Source organism: Athene cunicularia (genome assembly GCF_003259725.1).
Source record: "Athene cunicularia isolate RWA chromosome 1 unlocalized genomic scaffold, athCun1 chr1_part1, whole genome shotgun sequence".
In the NCBI taxonomy this organism is placed as follows: domain Eukaryota; kingdom Metazoa; phylum Chordata; class Aves; order Strigiformes; family Strigidae; genus Athene; species Athene cunicularia.
In genome coordinates this window covers 95,187,174-95,204,856 of record NW_020799091.1, presented here as the reverse complement: position 1 = coordinate 95,204,856, position 17,683 = coordinate 95,187,174, and the positions used below count along the sequence as shown (strand labels likewise).

The window sequence follows — 17,683 nt, the reverse complement described above, 5'->3', positions numbered from 1 at the left end:
AGGAAAACCTAGGAAAACCTAGGAAAACCTAGGAAAACCTAGGAAAACCTAGGAAAACCTAGGAAAACCTAGGAAAACCTAGGAAAACCTAGGAAAACCTAGGAAAACCAAGGAAAACCAAGGAAAACCAAGGAAAACCAAGGAAAACCTAGGACTGGACAATTTTGATAAATGTATATAGGTATTTAAAGAAGGGTTTAGAAACTGTTAAACATCATTCTCTCGAGACATCTAGTAACAGTGAGACAAAGGCTGCATTTCTCCTGTATAAACCCCTAAACTCAAAATATGAGGTTTCAAGTAAGTGGCAAATACTGCAAACCTCGTACAATCTCAGCATGCAGTAACACAGTTTTTCATATAGGGATACTTTAAGATTTTCTAACATTTATAATACCATGCCTAAATTTTACAAGTCACTTAAAACCAATAAGACTTTAATGTGAAGATCTGCACCATTGAATTGAGGGTGGGAGGAAATCAGCATTTTATGATAACCATCAAAAAATCAGTAACAAAGATAGCCATGTCTTATAGAAACTACAGAAGAGTATATCTCAAGAAGTTTTACAAAACATCATGAGGAGCTCCAGCTATAGCAAAGGAAGGAGAAGCAAAGCTGCACAGCTCCAATGGTGCTCACTGGGCTGGCGCCTGTTGTTTCCCTCTTTGCATCAGGAGGTGACCTGTGCACGCTACTGCTCTAAGGAAATAAGCCTACCAGTCATGTAGGACTAACAGAAAATTAATGCTTTGGGTGTGATGTAAGGTGCTGCAAGCATGCAGCAAAGGGGTAGGCTCCTCTGACCAGCAAACAGAACCATGGTATGCAGGAGAATGGTTGTGCTGCTGCAGGGAGGAGGAGAGGAGGATTGAGTTTCTTGATCCTAAATCAGCTGAGCAGAGGAAAAAGTGGCAGCATCCCTGTGCTCTTCCAGCTCAAGGCAGGCTGCATGCAGGTAGCCCAGTGTAGCTGGAAGGCGTCCTTCACAGCCCCAGACAGCACGGTGAGCTCTGGAGGACAGAGCTTTACGTGGGAAGCGTGAAAAACAGTTTGGTTCAGGGGGCTCAGCTTCACATTCGCCCAGCTGGCATCAAGCCCAGAGGGACCCTGACAGTGCAAATCCAACCTCAATAACCTAAGCAGTCCCTATAACACCCCTCTGATCCCCTCAAGTTACTGTCCTGTGAGAAATTTGCTCCTTTTTCTTCTGTTGAACTGAAACTTTACCTTATCCATACACCACTTCACAACACCACGTATCCCCCAGTCCTCACCCCTGCCATACCTGACATCTTTCATGCAAGAAGGCCATGACCCCAGGACCTGAGCTAGTAGGAAGCATCTCACAGCAAACCTCCTGCAGCTTCCTTTCTCACTGCCTGCCCTGCTCACCAGCGTATCAGAGCTCATATAGGTCCTCTCCATGGGAGCTCAGGGCTCCCCAGCACCAGGGATCACTGGGTCCTCATGAGGTTTGAAGCCCTGACTGTTGCTGCCCGCAAAGGCTCACCGCACCATTATCTCACACACAGGGGAGAAAAAAAAATAATTACAAACCTCACCCCTTCCCAAAACACACAGAGAGAAAAAGCTTAGCTTTACCTACCATCATTACCTTTTTTATATAGTTCCCAAACACATCCTGTGAGTAATCAGTCGAGTGTCAAGATTCTAAAAGGTCAGCAGCCAAACCAAATATAAAATGAAGGACAATGAAAACAGATCACTTCAGATTTGGGAGCCCATCTTTCCTCAACAGTGTATGTTCTACTGGCACAGCTGGCTCAGAATTTTTAGCAACCATGAACACATGAGGAAAACAACTCTGTGGGACTCAACTAAATCTGAACCCAAGGTGAGCAACACGCCATACTGCTATATCTGAAATGCAAGAATAATTCAATTTAAAAAAATAAATAAGGTTTTCACCCCTTCTATGCAAAGCTGCAATATTGCACTATTTCTAATGTGAAAGTTATATAGAATTACATGCAGTTCTTCCTTCCCTTAGGGGGGCTCTATTTCACCTTTTGATGTAATCTTGTTTGATGTTTCCCTCACCATATTAGAAATGTTTTCAAAGCAGACAATCTCCTATTACATCTTCCTCCTAAAATAAAGGCTTATTATGGTTGATGCTTTATGTAGGTCAAGAATAGTTTTACAGATCCTCATGTAAATAAGACTTAAAGCAAACAACCCATAGGGATTCCCATGCCCTCAGGTACTACAATGTTTTAATTCGGTTGGTTACACAAACCCTACCTTTCCAAAAACAGTTTTTGCATTTTCTTTGTTAGAAGCACAAACTTTCTTGTTCCATGGCCTAAGGGCTTCTTTTGTTTGTTTGTTTAGTTAAAAAGCTGTGGGTTTGGCAGTCTGCCTGGTGATGGTGTACAGCACTGGAGGGATTTCAAGTGCGCTCCTATCATTTGCAGGTATTTTTGTTGTCACATATTTAGTGTTTGATTCTGAACCCCATGTTCTACCAGCAGCTGCAGGAGCCACTCTGAAACACGGAATAGCACCCCTTGTTGGGGGAGATGACTTATGCTTCCCTCTCTCACAGCAGCTCCCTGGCAAGTAGACCTATAGGGTTGATTAAGGTTCTATACCAACTTGTGATACATGTTATTCTATTGGTTACAAGGTTACAGCTCAAGGTGATCAGCCACTCAGATTTGGCCTCCATTTTTTTAAAAAAAACAAAGAATGCAGGGCAGGATGGGAAGAAGAGAGGAAATTGTCATGTGATATAGGTACCAGACTTCAACTTACACCACATTACACTTCTCAACTTTTAAAAACCACTTTCAAACAGAAATAGAGTTAAATAATATTGTGCAACTGAGCAGTCATAAACATTTGGAGACCCCCTGTACAGCAGCTTTCAGTGTCCAAATAGTTGGAGGTATCTCAAACTCAGAAAGCGCCCGATCAAAACATGCATTAATGGCTGGGACAAGATGAAGTAGTGTCCGACACTGATGCTAGCCCAGTGGATTGATGTTGCAATCCTGCTGAATTTTGAGGAGTGATGAAACAGATAATAATATTAATTAATAGAACAGTGTATATCATACCAGGAATAAAAATGTAATTGTGAACTCTGTAATGCAAGATTTATTTCACCTAAAGGGTTGACTTTTTAAAGGACTTGAAGATGATGTAGTGGAATTGAGTCACTGTGTCTGAATATTGGCCTCAGACTCTTACAGAGACAAATCTCTCAATACAAAAAAAAAAAATAAAAGAACTTTCCTTAGGTAAGGGGAGCACAGACAGGGGTGGAAATGAATGTCCTTTATGTTGGAAGAGAAAGGCTTGAGAGGATCATTAACTTTTCTGTTTATAGAACAACATTTGCAGGACACAGTCCAGTGCTATTAAGAAACAAAACTACCTGTAGAAAGGAAGGGACAGCTCCCTCATGTCTGGACACCTTCACTAGAGAACTTTAGAGGAAAAAGCCTTTTTGCTTGTTTGTTTGTTTGGGGGTTGGTTTGTTTGTTTGCTTTAATTAGATCATACAGTTGACCTGCAGTCCAAATAGATACAGATGGGACCACAACTGGCAGTTGTTAAGTCTTCTCACTGATTTTTAAGTGCTGAAAAAAATTAGATCCTTCATACTAGCTCAAATTCTATGGTTAGAAGGAAGAGGAGAGGAAAGCATCAGGGGAAGACAGGAAGGAAATCCACTCCCCAAGAAAAGTCAGTATCTCTTCAGATCCTTCCCCCCAAGCGTATTCAAAATAATCACAATGCTCCAACCAGTCATTTTCCTTACTTCTATTTAAGAGCTCAAATCTCCATTGTTTTAAAGACCAACAACAACATTTAAAACAAATCAGTGAAGTTTCCTTTGGAGAGATGATGTATTTGCAAGCAGCTATGATGCAGTCATACTAGTGACACCTTCGGCTTCCTCAAATGTTCAATCTGGTCCAGAGCCAGATTACTTGTGAAAACAGGTATTTTTTTTATCACCAAGGGCAACTTTCCAGTTGTTCTGCTGGACCCACAAAGGCACACGACCTACAGGCTGAGTGAAGACCACAAATACGGATACAAAACAGTGACTCTCCATCACACAGTAACACCTTCAGGTTACTGAGAGTCATTCTTAGAAATAATTAATTGGTAGCATATTACAGGCTCCAGAAAAATCATCCATCCATCATCCACCCTGTCATTTTGACATGATGCTGCCTCTACAAATCATGTAATGCACATTTATACATCTAAATAGTTTAATGCTTTAAAACAGAGTCTATTCTTCCACTGATAAATAGATTTAGATCATTAATATTAACAAGGGCTCCAGGCAACATAAATACATATATAATCCGGATTAACTAACAGAAGAGCTACTGTGAATCAGAAGTAAAGTTTAGTTTTATCCCATATCCCATCTTCCTCTTTTCTCTGCAGCCATCCAAATATACTTTTGCCACATTTTGAGATTGGGAAGAAGCAAAGAATTTTTACTGGTACAAATTTAAGCATATTTTGTGGTCTTTTTTTTTAAAAAAAAAAGTATAAAAACATCAGCAATTTAGAAAGCAATACCATTCTGTTAAAAGGATACAAATACTTCATTTTTTCCAAACCTACCAAATATTTGTCATAAACAAGTGTCACACAGAGAAACATGCCACTAGAGACTGCATGTTTTTGAAACATTCACATTAAAATACAAGCATATTTTTTAAAAATGCACAGAATGATTTAGATGTGTCTATGTTAATTCCAGGCAGATGAAAAGTTGGAAGGAGACATTACATGTAAAATACAGCACAGAGTTTTGCTGGTGATAGCCATGGCTGCCACATCCTATCTAGCTGAGAGCCATCCCACTGTGGTTTGTGTCTCAGAACAACAGCAAGTGACCCGTCAGTGCAGCCCACCTCCTCCCACATAGCAGAACCAGCCTGTGTGCTGGGGCTGGCTCATCACCGACTAACCTGATAACCCTGATCAGACTGGTCAGCCAACCAGCAGGCATCAGAGCAACTGCTTGCACAACTCCCACTTGCCAGAACTGGTAAGCGTGTCAGTTTTGCATTTGCTGGTTAGGTGACAAGTATGTGGGTGCAAGTTATATTGGGTTTGTAGGTCAAAACTGTTGACAGAATGATACAGCTGTAGTTGCAGAGGAGGACGGAGTTAAGGACTCAAAGCAATGCTACTCTCTGGATCTGTGCCTGTTAAAGGGTGGTGAACCATCATCTTTCATCCTCCAGACACTGAGAAGCATCAAGGCTTCAGGTTCATGATGAAGCCTTTCTAATTCTAAAGACTAATTTTGCCCATTTCTACTGATACATAAACAGTTTTCATCTTGTTTGCTTTTTAGCTCATTCAGTGTCTTGGAAGCTATATAAGTGTCCCATAACTTTGTCTTCAAGGCTTTTTTTTTCTACAGGGAACAGAGAAAAGGTCAAAAGAAAAGGAATGCAAAGAAAGAAGAGAGAAAAAAATAGTTCTTTTGACAAAGAACAGAACTCATAAGAACCATATTTTAAAGAATAAAATCTAGAGTTATTGGAAATGTATATGTCCTGACACTAAATCTTTAACAACTGTCAGCTCAATTATACTTGTTTATAACAGCTGACAAGCAAGCAAAATTCATCACTAATAGATAAATTTGCCCAGCCCTTGCATACAGTGTAGAGCACCTCGACTTCCATGCAATTAAAAAAAAAAAAAAAAAAGATAATTAGCATTTTTTGTGTGGCGAAAACATTCCAGCAAGAAACAGATTCTGAAATCTATTCGAAAATAACCATTTCTCCTCTACTTTGTCACAGCATTTGTCTGCTTAAGTAGTTCATTCAGATATTTTATACTGTGAAAAATAGCTTTCCCCCCCCTTTATTTGCCCATGTTAAAAATGTTTTTTCTTAACTTGGCAAACTGGACATGATCAGATGCTTGGCAAAGGTACTTGTTTTGGATGTCCCAAAGCCTTCTAATTTAACTGTGGAACTATGTTAAGTTGTTGCTACTGAATTAACATTAAACATACATACACATTAACTGCACAGGTGATAAGTCGGAAAGGGAGTAAATCTTAGTACCAAACAGTGTTTCTGTGCAAAGGAATATCCAGCTTCTGTAAAGAGTTTATAAACCTCAATAAATGGCACTGGCTTCAGACTTGACAGACCACCAAGCACAAGTCAACCGTGAATTCTCTCATTGTCAAATTTAATAGAATCTCAGAAATGGGAGAATCCTCATTCTGTGCTGCAAAAATTCAAAGTCACAGCCTGCTGCTCATTTCTTAATTATGTAAAAACCTATTTAACGCTTATGCTCAGTATGCCATTTTCATCCAACTAAAACTTTTGGGAAGTAGTCTTAAAATGGAGGGAGATAGTTCAGTCAAGAATTAGTAACAACTGGTGGCTTTACTTCTCACATAGTAAAGAAAAAGGTTTTAATTAAATAAAATGCCATAAATTTTCCAAATTAGTTACCTTTCTCTCTTTTTTTAAGTTCTGTGAACATTTTTATTTAATCAAAAAGATTTGGATAGAGCTTTTCTTCCATCCTCACTTCTAATCACACTCTTCTATACTGTAGTCAGTATAGGTGAATTCTGAAGCAAAGCCATTTGTCATAAAGTAATCAAGGAACAAGAATTCACTGGGACTTAATTTTAAAAAAAAAAAAAAAAAACAAAAAAAAAAACAACCCACCACAAAATCAACAGAGTGACAGAAAAAATTTTTTTAAATCTACAGAAAAAAACACAAGAAGCCTTACTCAGTTTTTACAATGGAAAAGGCTACTTCATCATGTTGAGAAAGTTCAAAGTTAAAAAAGGAATCTGAGTCTTGGGATGTCATTTAATCTTTACTACTCACAGCTCTCTCCATTGCCAGCCTGCATATCACATGCAAGTAAGAGCTTAACATTCCATGTTAGCGTTCAGTCTAAATACTGTGGAAGTGATTTTTTTTTTTCTAATATACATTTCTACTAAATCTTATAACAACACAGGTTACCCAGCACTAGAAACACGCTGTGTCTCATTATTCATTTTAACTCTCTCTTCTCTTTTGATGCACAGCAAAAAAATATCTTGTGTAGGCTCATTCTTATTTAGATGTACTATACAAAACCACAGCATTTTTAACAGAGCCATCATGCCATAAAATATTTATAAGGACAAACAAAAACAGCATAGCTCTTTGTAAAACCATTCATTACCATCAGCTTTCTCCAACTCCTACAGAAGTTGATTGAAAGAATCCTGTGAGTTCAATAGGACCGAGACCAAACTAAGAAGGCACATGTGCTGAACATGATCAAATTTAAGTAAGCAGCACAACAACAAAATCTCATTGTACATTCCTCTCAAATCTCCTTACAGACTAAAAGATATGTCTAAACAGCAGGGTAACAATGAAGAGGGTTTTTCCATAGTATCTGCATTTCCTTTGGTTCAGCTGGTAGTACCCAAGAACAATAAGGATTTAAGTTTTGTACAAGACAGATTCAGAAACCTCAGGCTAAACGGAGTATGTCAGAATTGAGCAAGCCCATGTGGAAGCTGCTAAAAGGCAACAAACACCACTCCTGTTAAAAGGAAGGGTGGAAGAGAATGCAGGCATTTTAGACTACAGTATTGTCCAGAAACTTCCTGTCTCTTAATACTGCTGCATTTGCATTCAAAGACATGTTTTGAGCAGAACGTACAGATATGTCAGAAAACCTGGCTACTCAGAAAGCTCAAGATAAAGTGTCACTGCATTTAAACATGCTCTTTTGTTATTAGAAGGGGGACAATGACAAAAAACAAACATAACAAACCCAAACAATCCATTTTTCAGGATGAGAAGATGGGAAAAGGAGGAACAAGGAGAATAAATATCTTCAGCAGCTCCTAAAAGGAAGGGGAAAACATGGACAGCCCAGGGTCCTGTATTTCCTTAGGTCAAGCTAGTGCCATTCAATTGCTTCTACCCCTCTGTTCAAGAACTGATGGACTGCAGGATTGAGCCAGGACAGACAACTGATGCCTCCCAAAGTTATGGATAAGGAGCTGAAGCTGGCTAGATTTTGCAGCCATACCGTTGGCCTAGTTTTCCCATGTAACAGCCCTGTAGTATTCTCTTCATCCCAAGAAATTTCCCTGCCCTTCACTAGCATAGGTAGGGATCGATGGCCACAGGATCCCTCTTCTAACCCACAGGAATGCAGAACAAGGTCCCATAGTGGGGAGGAGCAAAGAAGGTTCTGCTTGGACACTGACAAGCAATCCTATGTTTTGTTCTCTTCTTGGACCTCACAAAATATCCTCTGGCATTCTTGAAAAAAAAAATGGTTTCTTCCCTCCTGCTCTTGTGTTTCTGGTCTTCCACAGAAGAGGGAGGTTAGCTGGCTATGTCCACCAGGCCAGGCTGAGTCACATCCATTTTAGCTAAACCCAGCATACCTCTCCAACTTAGCAGGAGCCAGTTCACTACAGCAGAAGTTACAGCCCATCCTAGGACTCATAAGGATTTTGGGAACAGCCTGCACTACTATCTGGGTCTTCCGGCAATGCACTAGTTTTGAAGAGCAAGGAAACAGTGCAGGAGGGACCAGAAGCAACAAAACAGTTAAAATCTTGTTTCTGATTTTTTTCCTCCAACTATGAACCTGCTTTCTTTTTTGAAGGTATCTCTGAGAAACTGTGGCATAAGAACATAGACAGATGAGGGGATGGAGTGAGAAGGGGAAGAACAGTAGAGTTGAACAAAACAAAGCCATATTTGTACATTCTGTTGCTTATTCCATAGTCTCTACTCCTAATTCATCATCTTCTTCCTGGATATGCAGAAGTTCTACTGAGAGACTGTAGGGCAATCAGAAGTTTAAACAAAGATCTTATGTGAAACTGAGGGCATTTCAACACAAAGGAAGGACAGAGCAAGTTGCAGTACCTGCAGGACATGGTTAGGGAAATTCAGTAGGTCAACCAAGGAGAGATCCTATATAGAGAATGTGGAGAAATTATATGAATGAAGGCTTCAAAGGCTTGTATTTAGCAAAATAAATAGAGATGGAAAGAAAACATCATCATTTTTGACCCAGCAGTGAGGTGGAATTTGCCAAGAGTTCAACACATAAGCTGACATGACAAAGGCTCTTCCAAACATCCTAGATACAGAACAGAGCTCTCACTGATTGAAAATACATGAGAGGAAGAAAAGGACACGAAGTCTATAACCAACTAATAATAGAGTCTTAAGAGTTGACTTTTTTTTGCTAGCCCAGCATAGGTGAGACCAGGTGCAAACACGTGTGTGGCCTGCTGTTGAGCATGGGCTTCCACTCGCTGTTCTGGCAGTAAAGAGAAGGGACTGCAGGAGCATTTCTTTCTGTATCTTTACAGAAGGTTAGCCAGGCTCCCTGCAAGGAGGCAAACGGTAGGATTTTATGTCCAAATCTACTGCAGTGAAACAACACTAAAACGTAACACCAAAGATGTTATCACCATTTTGTTAAATTTGGGCAGTTTGGGGCAGGGGAGAGGAAACAATTCTCATTCTGTAACCACAGAGTTGAAAAAAAGACAGGAATAGTAAATATAGAAAAAAGGTCCAACCCAAATTCACTTTACTGTCTCATGGCAACCCCCCCCCCCACACTGTACTGACCTGTTTCAGCCTGGAGGCAGATTTCTGTTCCCAGCACCACAGCCCTGGGCTGAGCTGCAGTCCTTCCTCAGATATGGGCACTCAGCTTCACAGATGAAGCTTCATCAGTGAAGATGACACCATCCTTCCACTAACATGATGCATTCCCCAGCAGCAGCCTACATGGCACCAAAGCAGCCTTTAAAAAGGGCATGTGTAGAGGGAGAAGGGAATGGGGTTGTGTTTTTTTCCTTTAAAAAAGCAGGGTGCAGCTACTAGCCAATTGACTCTGGTTACATGGACAGTGGGGGAACACAGATTTGAGACTTTCCTGATAAGCATCCCGGGAAATAAATGCAGTTGACAATTGTCTGTGGGTCACCAAGCAGTATCATCTTTAATGTCCACAATGGCACTGAAATTTCATTTTCCCAACCCTCAAATATGAAATATTGTATTCCACTTGCCTTCTGGGGAAGCACAGTAATTTTTTTTTCCTCTCTCAAATCCACTGCCTGCTGTGACTCCTTAAATATCTATTCAGCCTTCTCTCTCCCTTAATTTTTATAGGATGCAGCCTAGGCAATCTCTATGACTAATAAAAAAAATAGATTTTATTAAAGAAATGAATGCACAATTCTCCCCTTCATTCCTCTTCTATCTGCACAAAACCTAAATATCAAAGTGGTTTCAAGGGAAAAGCAATTGTTTACTTGTAGGGGAGAGGGAAGAAGAAAAAGCAGCTCTAGTACTGAATCTGTTGTATCCCATCAGAAATTTAATCAGTCCCACTACCAATGTATTTTTCAGCAATGTGCATGCCTGGGTGAGAAAAACAAGGTAAAGAAAGCAAATCCTGAAAGCTAATCTGCAGGTGGTTTCAAAGAAAGCAGGGTCAAATACTCCCAGGTTTAAGACAGCAACACTCATGTTCTATCATTCTTAATTTTTGACACTTGAGTTTGTTGTCCCGTCTACCAGGAGGGCACCTTTGAAAAAAAAAGGTGACTTTCCCTTGATAACTACTTGTCAGCTAATTATATGTGTGCTTCCAATTACCTTTCTAAATTTGCTTATCCTCCAGTTTCCAAGTAAGGCAGTACTGAAATTCCTTAGAAACAGAATGTGACATCATAAGAAGGTTTTGCAGAAGCTCTCTCTGTATGTCCATTTATATTAGTCTTATCATCCATAACAAGTGTTTAAAAAGCAGAAAAACAACCATGATGCATAATGCATTGTGTCATGATGCATAATAATTAAAACCCCTCCCCCAGCTCCTGAGGTTTAAAATCTTTCCAAGTAAGCATTTCAGCGTAAAGGCTTTGACAAAAACTGCCATTTAGGGACTTTCAAATTTACAGCTATGCAATTTGTCATCATTTATATCAGCAAGAAGGTTTAAAATAAAAACAACAACAAAAGGAAGATAATACCATGCAATTCTGCACTTGATGAATCTCCTGTTGACTAAAAACCCCCATGCCTGGCAGTCAAAAAAGTTATTAACCTGCCAAATTACAGATGGAATTAGTTTGTTTTTCCCCCAGAATTCTTTAAGCAGAAGAATATAGAGTATCCCATGTTCAAGTATTAGCAAAGGTTACTTGCCTTTAGAATATTGATTAGCACAACCCTTGTGGGAATTATTTCACTTTTCCAAAGCAAATTAAAGATCTGAAAAGCAATTCTCAACTTAACTTCAAATGCAGTTATTTAAAAATGGATGATTAACGCAATTACTGCCTGGCGCAGAGAGCATGGCTTTCCAGAGGCAGCCAGCAGAATTCACAGTTAACACTGAAATCAGATTACCTTGAAAGAGCTCCCTTGATCCAGGGAAGAAAAAATAAAACTGATACCTGGGAGATTATTTCTCACCTGAATAACACGTATTTCCTTCTAAGCCACAAACTATATGGCAGTTAGATGTGCGCACACTCCAGCTCAGGTTTTCTGGGTTTTTCAGAGTAAAGTACACAGGAGCAATGTATTTACTTGCACCCCTATGACTTGTTCTTCAGTCACCTCTAAGGTTTCTGAAGCGCCTGCTGAAAACTGCTAATACTGCTTAAAATAAGCATTTCTGCAGGCTATTTTCTTTAGTAACAATTCACTCAACAGTAAATTAAGGGTTTTTTTCTTTTGGACTTCCATATAGCAACCACCAGCATGGAGGATACATGTCACATTCCTGAGCACAATTATACTAACATCTTTTAAGGAAGTCTTTATTAACTGGTGAGAAACCATCACCCATAAAAGCCAAGCAAATTTCCCTGATATCACATCTGGAAACAGCAAAGCCGGAATTTGAGCTTAGGTCTTCTAAATTCTAATGCCTAGCCAAGTAATACTGTTCTTCTGCTGAGTTACGAAGCCATTAAGATCAAATGCAGTTTCAAAATCAATGCAGAAATATTTTCACTGAAACTTTATGTAAACTGCTACTCAGTTTTAAAACACCAATACATACTTCCGCTAAAATAAGGATTTGGTAACGCTAGTAATACACATTTCAGAAGTAATTATTTTAGTCACATTTTTTCCTATTTCAGGTTCTAAAAATGTACCAGTTTTAAATCTTTACCAGATAGCGTAAGTGATAACAAGCTGTAAATCCACAGAACTAAAATGTTGCTGGGAGCACTACTTATGACTTGTCAATCAGTATGTCTAAAAGTATATCAGTAGTCTATAAAGTGGTGGGCTTTTTCTTCAGTCACATAAATCGGACCACAGACTATGAACACAAAATTGCAAGAGCCTATATATGCCTTCTTTTCCAATAGTTCTGTGAACTGGTCATATAGTAACTATTGAACAGATGTGATGACTCAGTGATCACTTTTTGCTTTCACTGAAGAGAAGGGAAGACTAGCAAATGTGAGCTGTTATTTAATACTATATAATGTGGTGTTTCTTATTCCAGTCAATTTCTTAATGAACTGGGCAAGTGTGGAATGGCAAATGCAGTTGTTAGCCAGACCTTAAAGCAGTCAGCTGCAGTCAAAACCAAGGAATTCTTTGTTACATGTACTAGAATATTTAGGACTTTTCTGTAAGAGGACAGTGCACAAAATCAAGCACTTGTATTAATACATTTATTACTTAGGAAGATCTCAAGAAGTTAGTATGCCTAAAACTGATTATTTCCTGGATTCTGGAGTACCACAGCTTTCTATGACATGGAACAAACTCTGTATTGCCCATTCCAGGCAGAAGGAATTTCGGCTTATGACAGGGAAGCAGTGAAAATTTGCATACAAACGGAGCTGGAAAAGCATTTCCAGCTGCACTTATTGTTTAGGGGGAGGAAAAAAAAACGCAAAGTACATATAAAGAGGCCTCTTTCCAGAGGCATGAATGCACATTCTTCAGCTGTTAATATTTGCCATAGTATCATCCAGAAAGGAGTCTTGATTTTGCCATGGTACTTAGAGTTCATTGATTGTGGTTATAACATTCTTATCCTAGAATAAATCCCAAAAGATCCCTTACATACATAAAAAAGTGTACACTCAATCACCACCAACTGCTCATACCCAACACATGCAAGCCAAATGTATAATGCCTGAACGGCTCCGACAGAGGAGAACAGGCCTAACAGATCCTTTTAGGAGCCTATTCCTTATGTGGTTTAGGTCAAATTATGCAGTTAGAGGGCTAATGCAGCCACTTTTAATCAGATAGAATAAACTGGCTAGGGTCTTATAAGTGAGAGGATTAAAATTGTTTGGACATACTGACTAGTAAAAATAATTTAAGTATGACATTTTCACTATTTTGCTGATGTGTCGCTGTTGACATGACTTGTCCCTTAAGAACTTCAGTTGGGAAAGGACATGTTTTCTCAAACATTTGAACCTTATGATCATGCACAACTAATTAAACACCACTTTGCTAGGACCTTCACATTTGTTATAGCCTGTCATGATCAAAAGTCATTCATGTCTTATCAAAGGTACATGTGTTCATTTTGGAATTGCATGACAGACTTTGGTTTTGAGGCTTTATAACATAATTTTTCTATATTTTCTCAAGGAGTTTTATTTGCTAGAGTTGCCAGTAAAACACAACTGGTCCCAGATGTAAGATATCTGGTTGATAAAATTAAATCTCTTCAATTCTCTTTTCTGTGGAAATTTCATTGATCTGATCTGTGATCTCTTCTTTGCCAGAAAGCATTTTTCTGAATATTCTTTCTAACCATTCCTCCACATACACACCTCAAGCTGATGAAAGCACAGGCAGAACTTGAAAGAAATATTGACTTTGTAGATGCACATTTATTTTCATTAAGTCAGTTTTTCCAAGAGGGAATAAAAGTAAGTCACTCCAGGTGTTTGAATCCAAGCTTCTTTCTGGCAGAGCTAAAGTAAAATTTCTTATTCAATTTTAGTCATCTCTGAGGATGGATCATCGCTGAGTATTTACATTTCTGGTATGACTGGGAAAGGACAGAAAGGAGAATGTTAGGAGAAAAAATAAGTTAAAATACAGATAAATTTCTGTCCTAACTTTCCAAGCAATTTATTGGGACTGACAAGTGCTATGAGATGACACTAGACACAGCCGTAGGAAGAGAGGAGGGGACAGTAGGAAGAAGTAGACTTTCCTCCTAAGGTGAGAGCTAGTACTGCACTAGCCATTGTTAATGCAAGAGGAAAAGGCAAAAGACAGGAAAATTTAAATTTCTGTGCCCTCTAGCCAAGAAAATCTTCCACACATGGGTGGTCCAGTGTTTAAGTGCATACAGTAGCTAAATAGTTTTGATTCACTAATTCAGCTTTGAAAGTATAGCATATGGGTTATCCAGTGTTATTTGCTGGTTTTTTCCTCTCTCCCCAGACAATCTTATTTCTGCTCTGTTTAGTTGTTGTTTCTAGGCATTAGTAATTGTCATTCATGACAAACGCAGTCAGCTGCTCATGGACCCAAATTCAAGAGTTAGCTGCAGGCTTTTTTTTTTTTTTTGGGGGGGGAAAATATCCAGGTTTGTGCCAGAGGACCATTTTCTCATGCTAATACTGTCCTGTCCCTCCTTCTTTCTTGAGATATACAGAGAATATTATTGCAAACAGCAGAGAACTGAGATACCTGCAAGCTATGGGAGGTTTTCAGAGAGTAAGACTGGACAGAACTCTAACTGCCTGTACTTTTTCCAGACTATGCATTCACAGGAGTTGGAGGCAGCCTGAAGCTGCACCTAATACAAGCCATACTTGCAAGCAAAAACAAGACAAGGAGGGGCTTGATAGTATTTTCCTAAGTATGCCACGTGTCTCACTGTCCAACACACAAGCAGCAATTTCTGGGAGAATAAAACAATAAAGTTTTTAGCAGTCAGTGATGCAAAGTAGATACACAGGTAGGCTGGCGAGGTGGGTAAGGGTACCATGAAGAAACTTTGGTATGATGGTCTCACCAGTGTTGCCACAGGCTTCAAGTCTCATGAGAGGGAAGGGACTGCCCCAGCTTGCAGACCTGTTCTTTCTCTTCTCTCCCCATCAGGTGAAACTGTGTGCAGCCTTGACCACTTGACCATGCTACTACAATTCCAGCAACTATGAAGAACAGCCTGATCTGAAGCAACCCAGCTGATACTAGCTATGAATCAGCACACTCGACTGTAATCAAACAAACCAGTCGACCCCAAATACATTGTGAAAGTGCAAAGGTCAGGGAGAAAAAAGAAAAAAGTGTGAAAGGTTTACATCCATTAAAACCAGTCAAGGAAGCGTGACTGTTTCCCAAAAATAACTCTAAGTGTGCCAGGCAGAACACCAGTGGTCTGACAAATTTGCTAGAACTAAGAGTTGTTTCAGCATACGCCTGCAACAATGAATATGGAAATCTTTAAGGCCAAGTTTAAAAAGGAAGAGAAAGTTCATCAAGTTTCTGTGAAAGTCTTAGGAGACTTTAACTGAAGTCAGAACTACATGTTATCCTGTGTCTGTCCCACCCACCCCCGAAGACAGACCCTCCTCAGAATCCCTCTTTATATGTCTGTACCTACATGAAGCTGTGAAGTCAGACTAACTACAGTCCAGATACATTTGAAGCAAAGCTCAGGATATTTAGGAAGAGGATATAATGCTTAAAACAGCAACAGCTCGTCTTGTGGCCCTGCAAGGTGTCAACCTATCCACTGTTACTGGTCTTTCTATGAAGACATCACAGGAAAACATTACTTAAGCAGTGATGCCATAGCAAAGAAAGGTGTTGTATTGTTGTCTACAGTAGGTTTGGAGAGGTTTCCCCTTCCTTCGTAGTTTAGGTTTGCTTTTCCAATGCAAATCAGTACTGACCTCTGCTGCTAGATTATCAGCATGTGTACTTACTAGGGAAAGAGCAAGGATTATGCAATAACACAGAGATGGCATTTCCAAAAGGGTATTCATGCTGCAGAATAGGAATTCCTCTACATCCAGAAGCTCTAAGGATGTTTATATTCACCCAAGAGCATGCTTGCCAGGTGGGCATAGAAAGTATCCCCATTACACAAACAGGGAAGTGAGTAAAAGACTTGAAAGGGGATAGTTTGGAGTACCTCATCCTGCATAGCCATTTCACTAGTTTCCTACCTGGATATCCTTCCCCTACTCCAAGATCACCTTTACAAAGCTGACCTCTGTCTGCCATGGAAGATCATACAGAGGACGTTTGCCATAAAGAAAAAGAGCAGGCATACAATTAGTTCACGTGGAATACCTAATGCACTTCCCACACACATTTTAGCTTATTTTGCATTAATGTCCTCAGGTCACAAGCTTAAGTAGCTTACCCGAGGCTAGGCAGAGTCCAAGGACCTGTCCACATGGGGATACTCAGGAAATGAATCTGAAATTAAACTTTAAAAAAGAATGAGCTAAGCAGCATCCTAAGCTAGCACTTTCATTTAGAATTAGAGCCTTAATTCAGCTTAGCCTAATTCTTTCAGTTCTAAAATGGGGATATTGATACAAGCCTGCTTCCATATCTGTTTATCTGAATCGGTTGAAGGCATTACTGCTTCCAGCTAGTCATCGCTGCTTTCCAGATGGAGGTTTCTACCCCACAAAACCATGACAGCAGAGTGATTCATGTGAGGTGTCCTGCTTGCAGACAACTTTGTCAGCTGCGGTTTTAAAAAAGGAGGTTTGCATTCATCTGGCCTCTTACTGAAAGGGATCAGGGACACACACAAACCACTACTCTTGGGATAACCTGCTATGCTGGCTTTGGCTGGGATAAAATTAATTTTCTTCATAGTAGCTAGTATGGGCTGTGTTTTGGATTTGTGCTGGAAACAGTGTTGAAAATTCAGGGATATTTTGGTTATTGCTGACCAGTGTTTACACAGTATCAAGGCTTTTTCTTCTTCTTGCACCACCCCACCAGAGAGCAGGCTGAGGGTGCATGAGAAGTTGGGAGGGGACACAGCTGGAACAGCCATCTCCAACTAACAAAAGGGATATTCCATACCATGTGATGTCATGCTCAGCATATAAAGCTGGGGAAGAAGAAGGAAAGGGGGGACATTCAGAGTGATGGCATTTGTCTTCCCAAGTCACCACTACATGTGATGGTGCCCTGCTTCCCCAGAGATAGCCAAACACCTGCCTGCCTGTGGGCAGTGGTGAATGAATTCTGTGTTTTGCTTTGCTTGTCCATGCAGCTTTTGCTTTACTTATTAAACTGTATTTATCTCAACCCATAAGTTTTCTCATTTTTACTGCTCCATTTCTTTCACCCATCCCACTGAGGTGGGAGGTAGTGAGCAAGCAGCAGGGTGGTGCTTAGTTGCCAGCTGGGGTTAAACCACACCACTTCTAAGTGCAGTAACCCTGTAGAAGTACACAGCCATAGGTTGTAACTTCTTAAATCTGTGCAGATGTTTACAGAACAAACATCTGCCCACAATCTGATTGGAGGAAGTAGGCAAGTGGGACAATTGCCTGGGATACTCACTCGTCTAACCAAGGCAAAAGTATAAATCAGTGAGCCAAGGGTGAAAGCGAGACTTACAGGATATGGTTCCTAGCAAAGGATGAGGCTG

At 39.9% G+C, this 17,683-nt stretch overlaps 1 protein-coding gene and 1 long non-coding RNA gene across 2 annotated transcripts in view; one reads left to right on the top strand and one right to left on the bottom strand.

Annotated features, from left to right (window-relative positions):
• The window catches only part of LOC113491457, a 17,682-nt gene extending 551 nt beyond the window's left edge, over positions 1–17,131 (top strand). The window contains exons 2-3 of the long non-coding RNA XR_003400407.1: positions 2,360–2,442; positions 15,157–17,131. This is a non-coding gene — a long non-coding RNA (uncharacterized LOC113491457). The remainder of the gene's footprint in view (positions 1–2,359; positions 2,443–15,156) is intronic.
• The window catches only part of DSCAM (DS cell adhesion molecule), a 480,683-nt gene that overhangs the window by 439,408 nt on the left and 23,592 nt on the right, over positions 1–17,683 (bottom strand). The gene's annotated exons all lie outside the window — the stretch shown is intronic.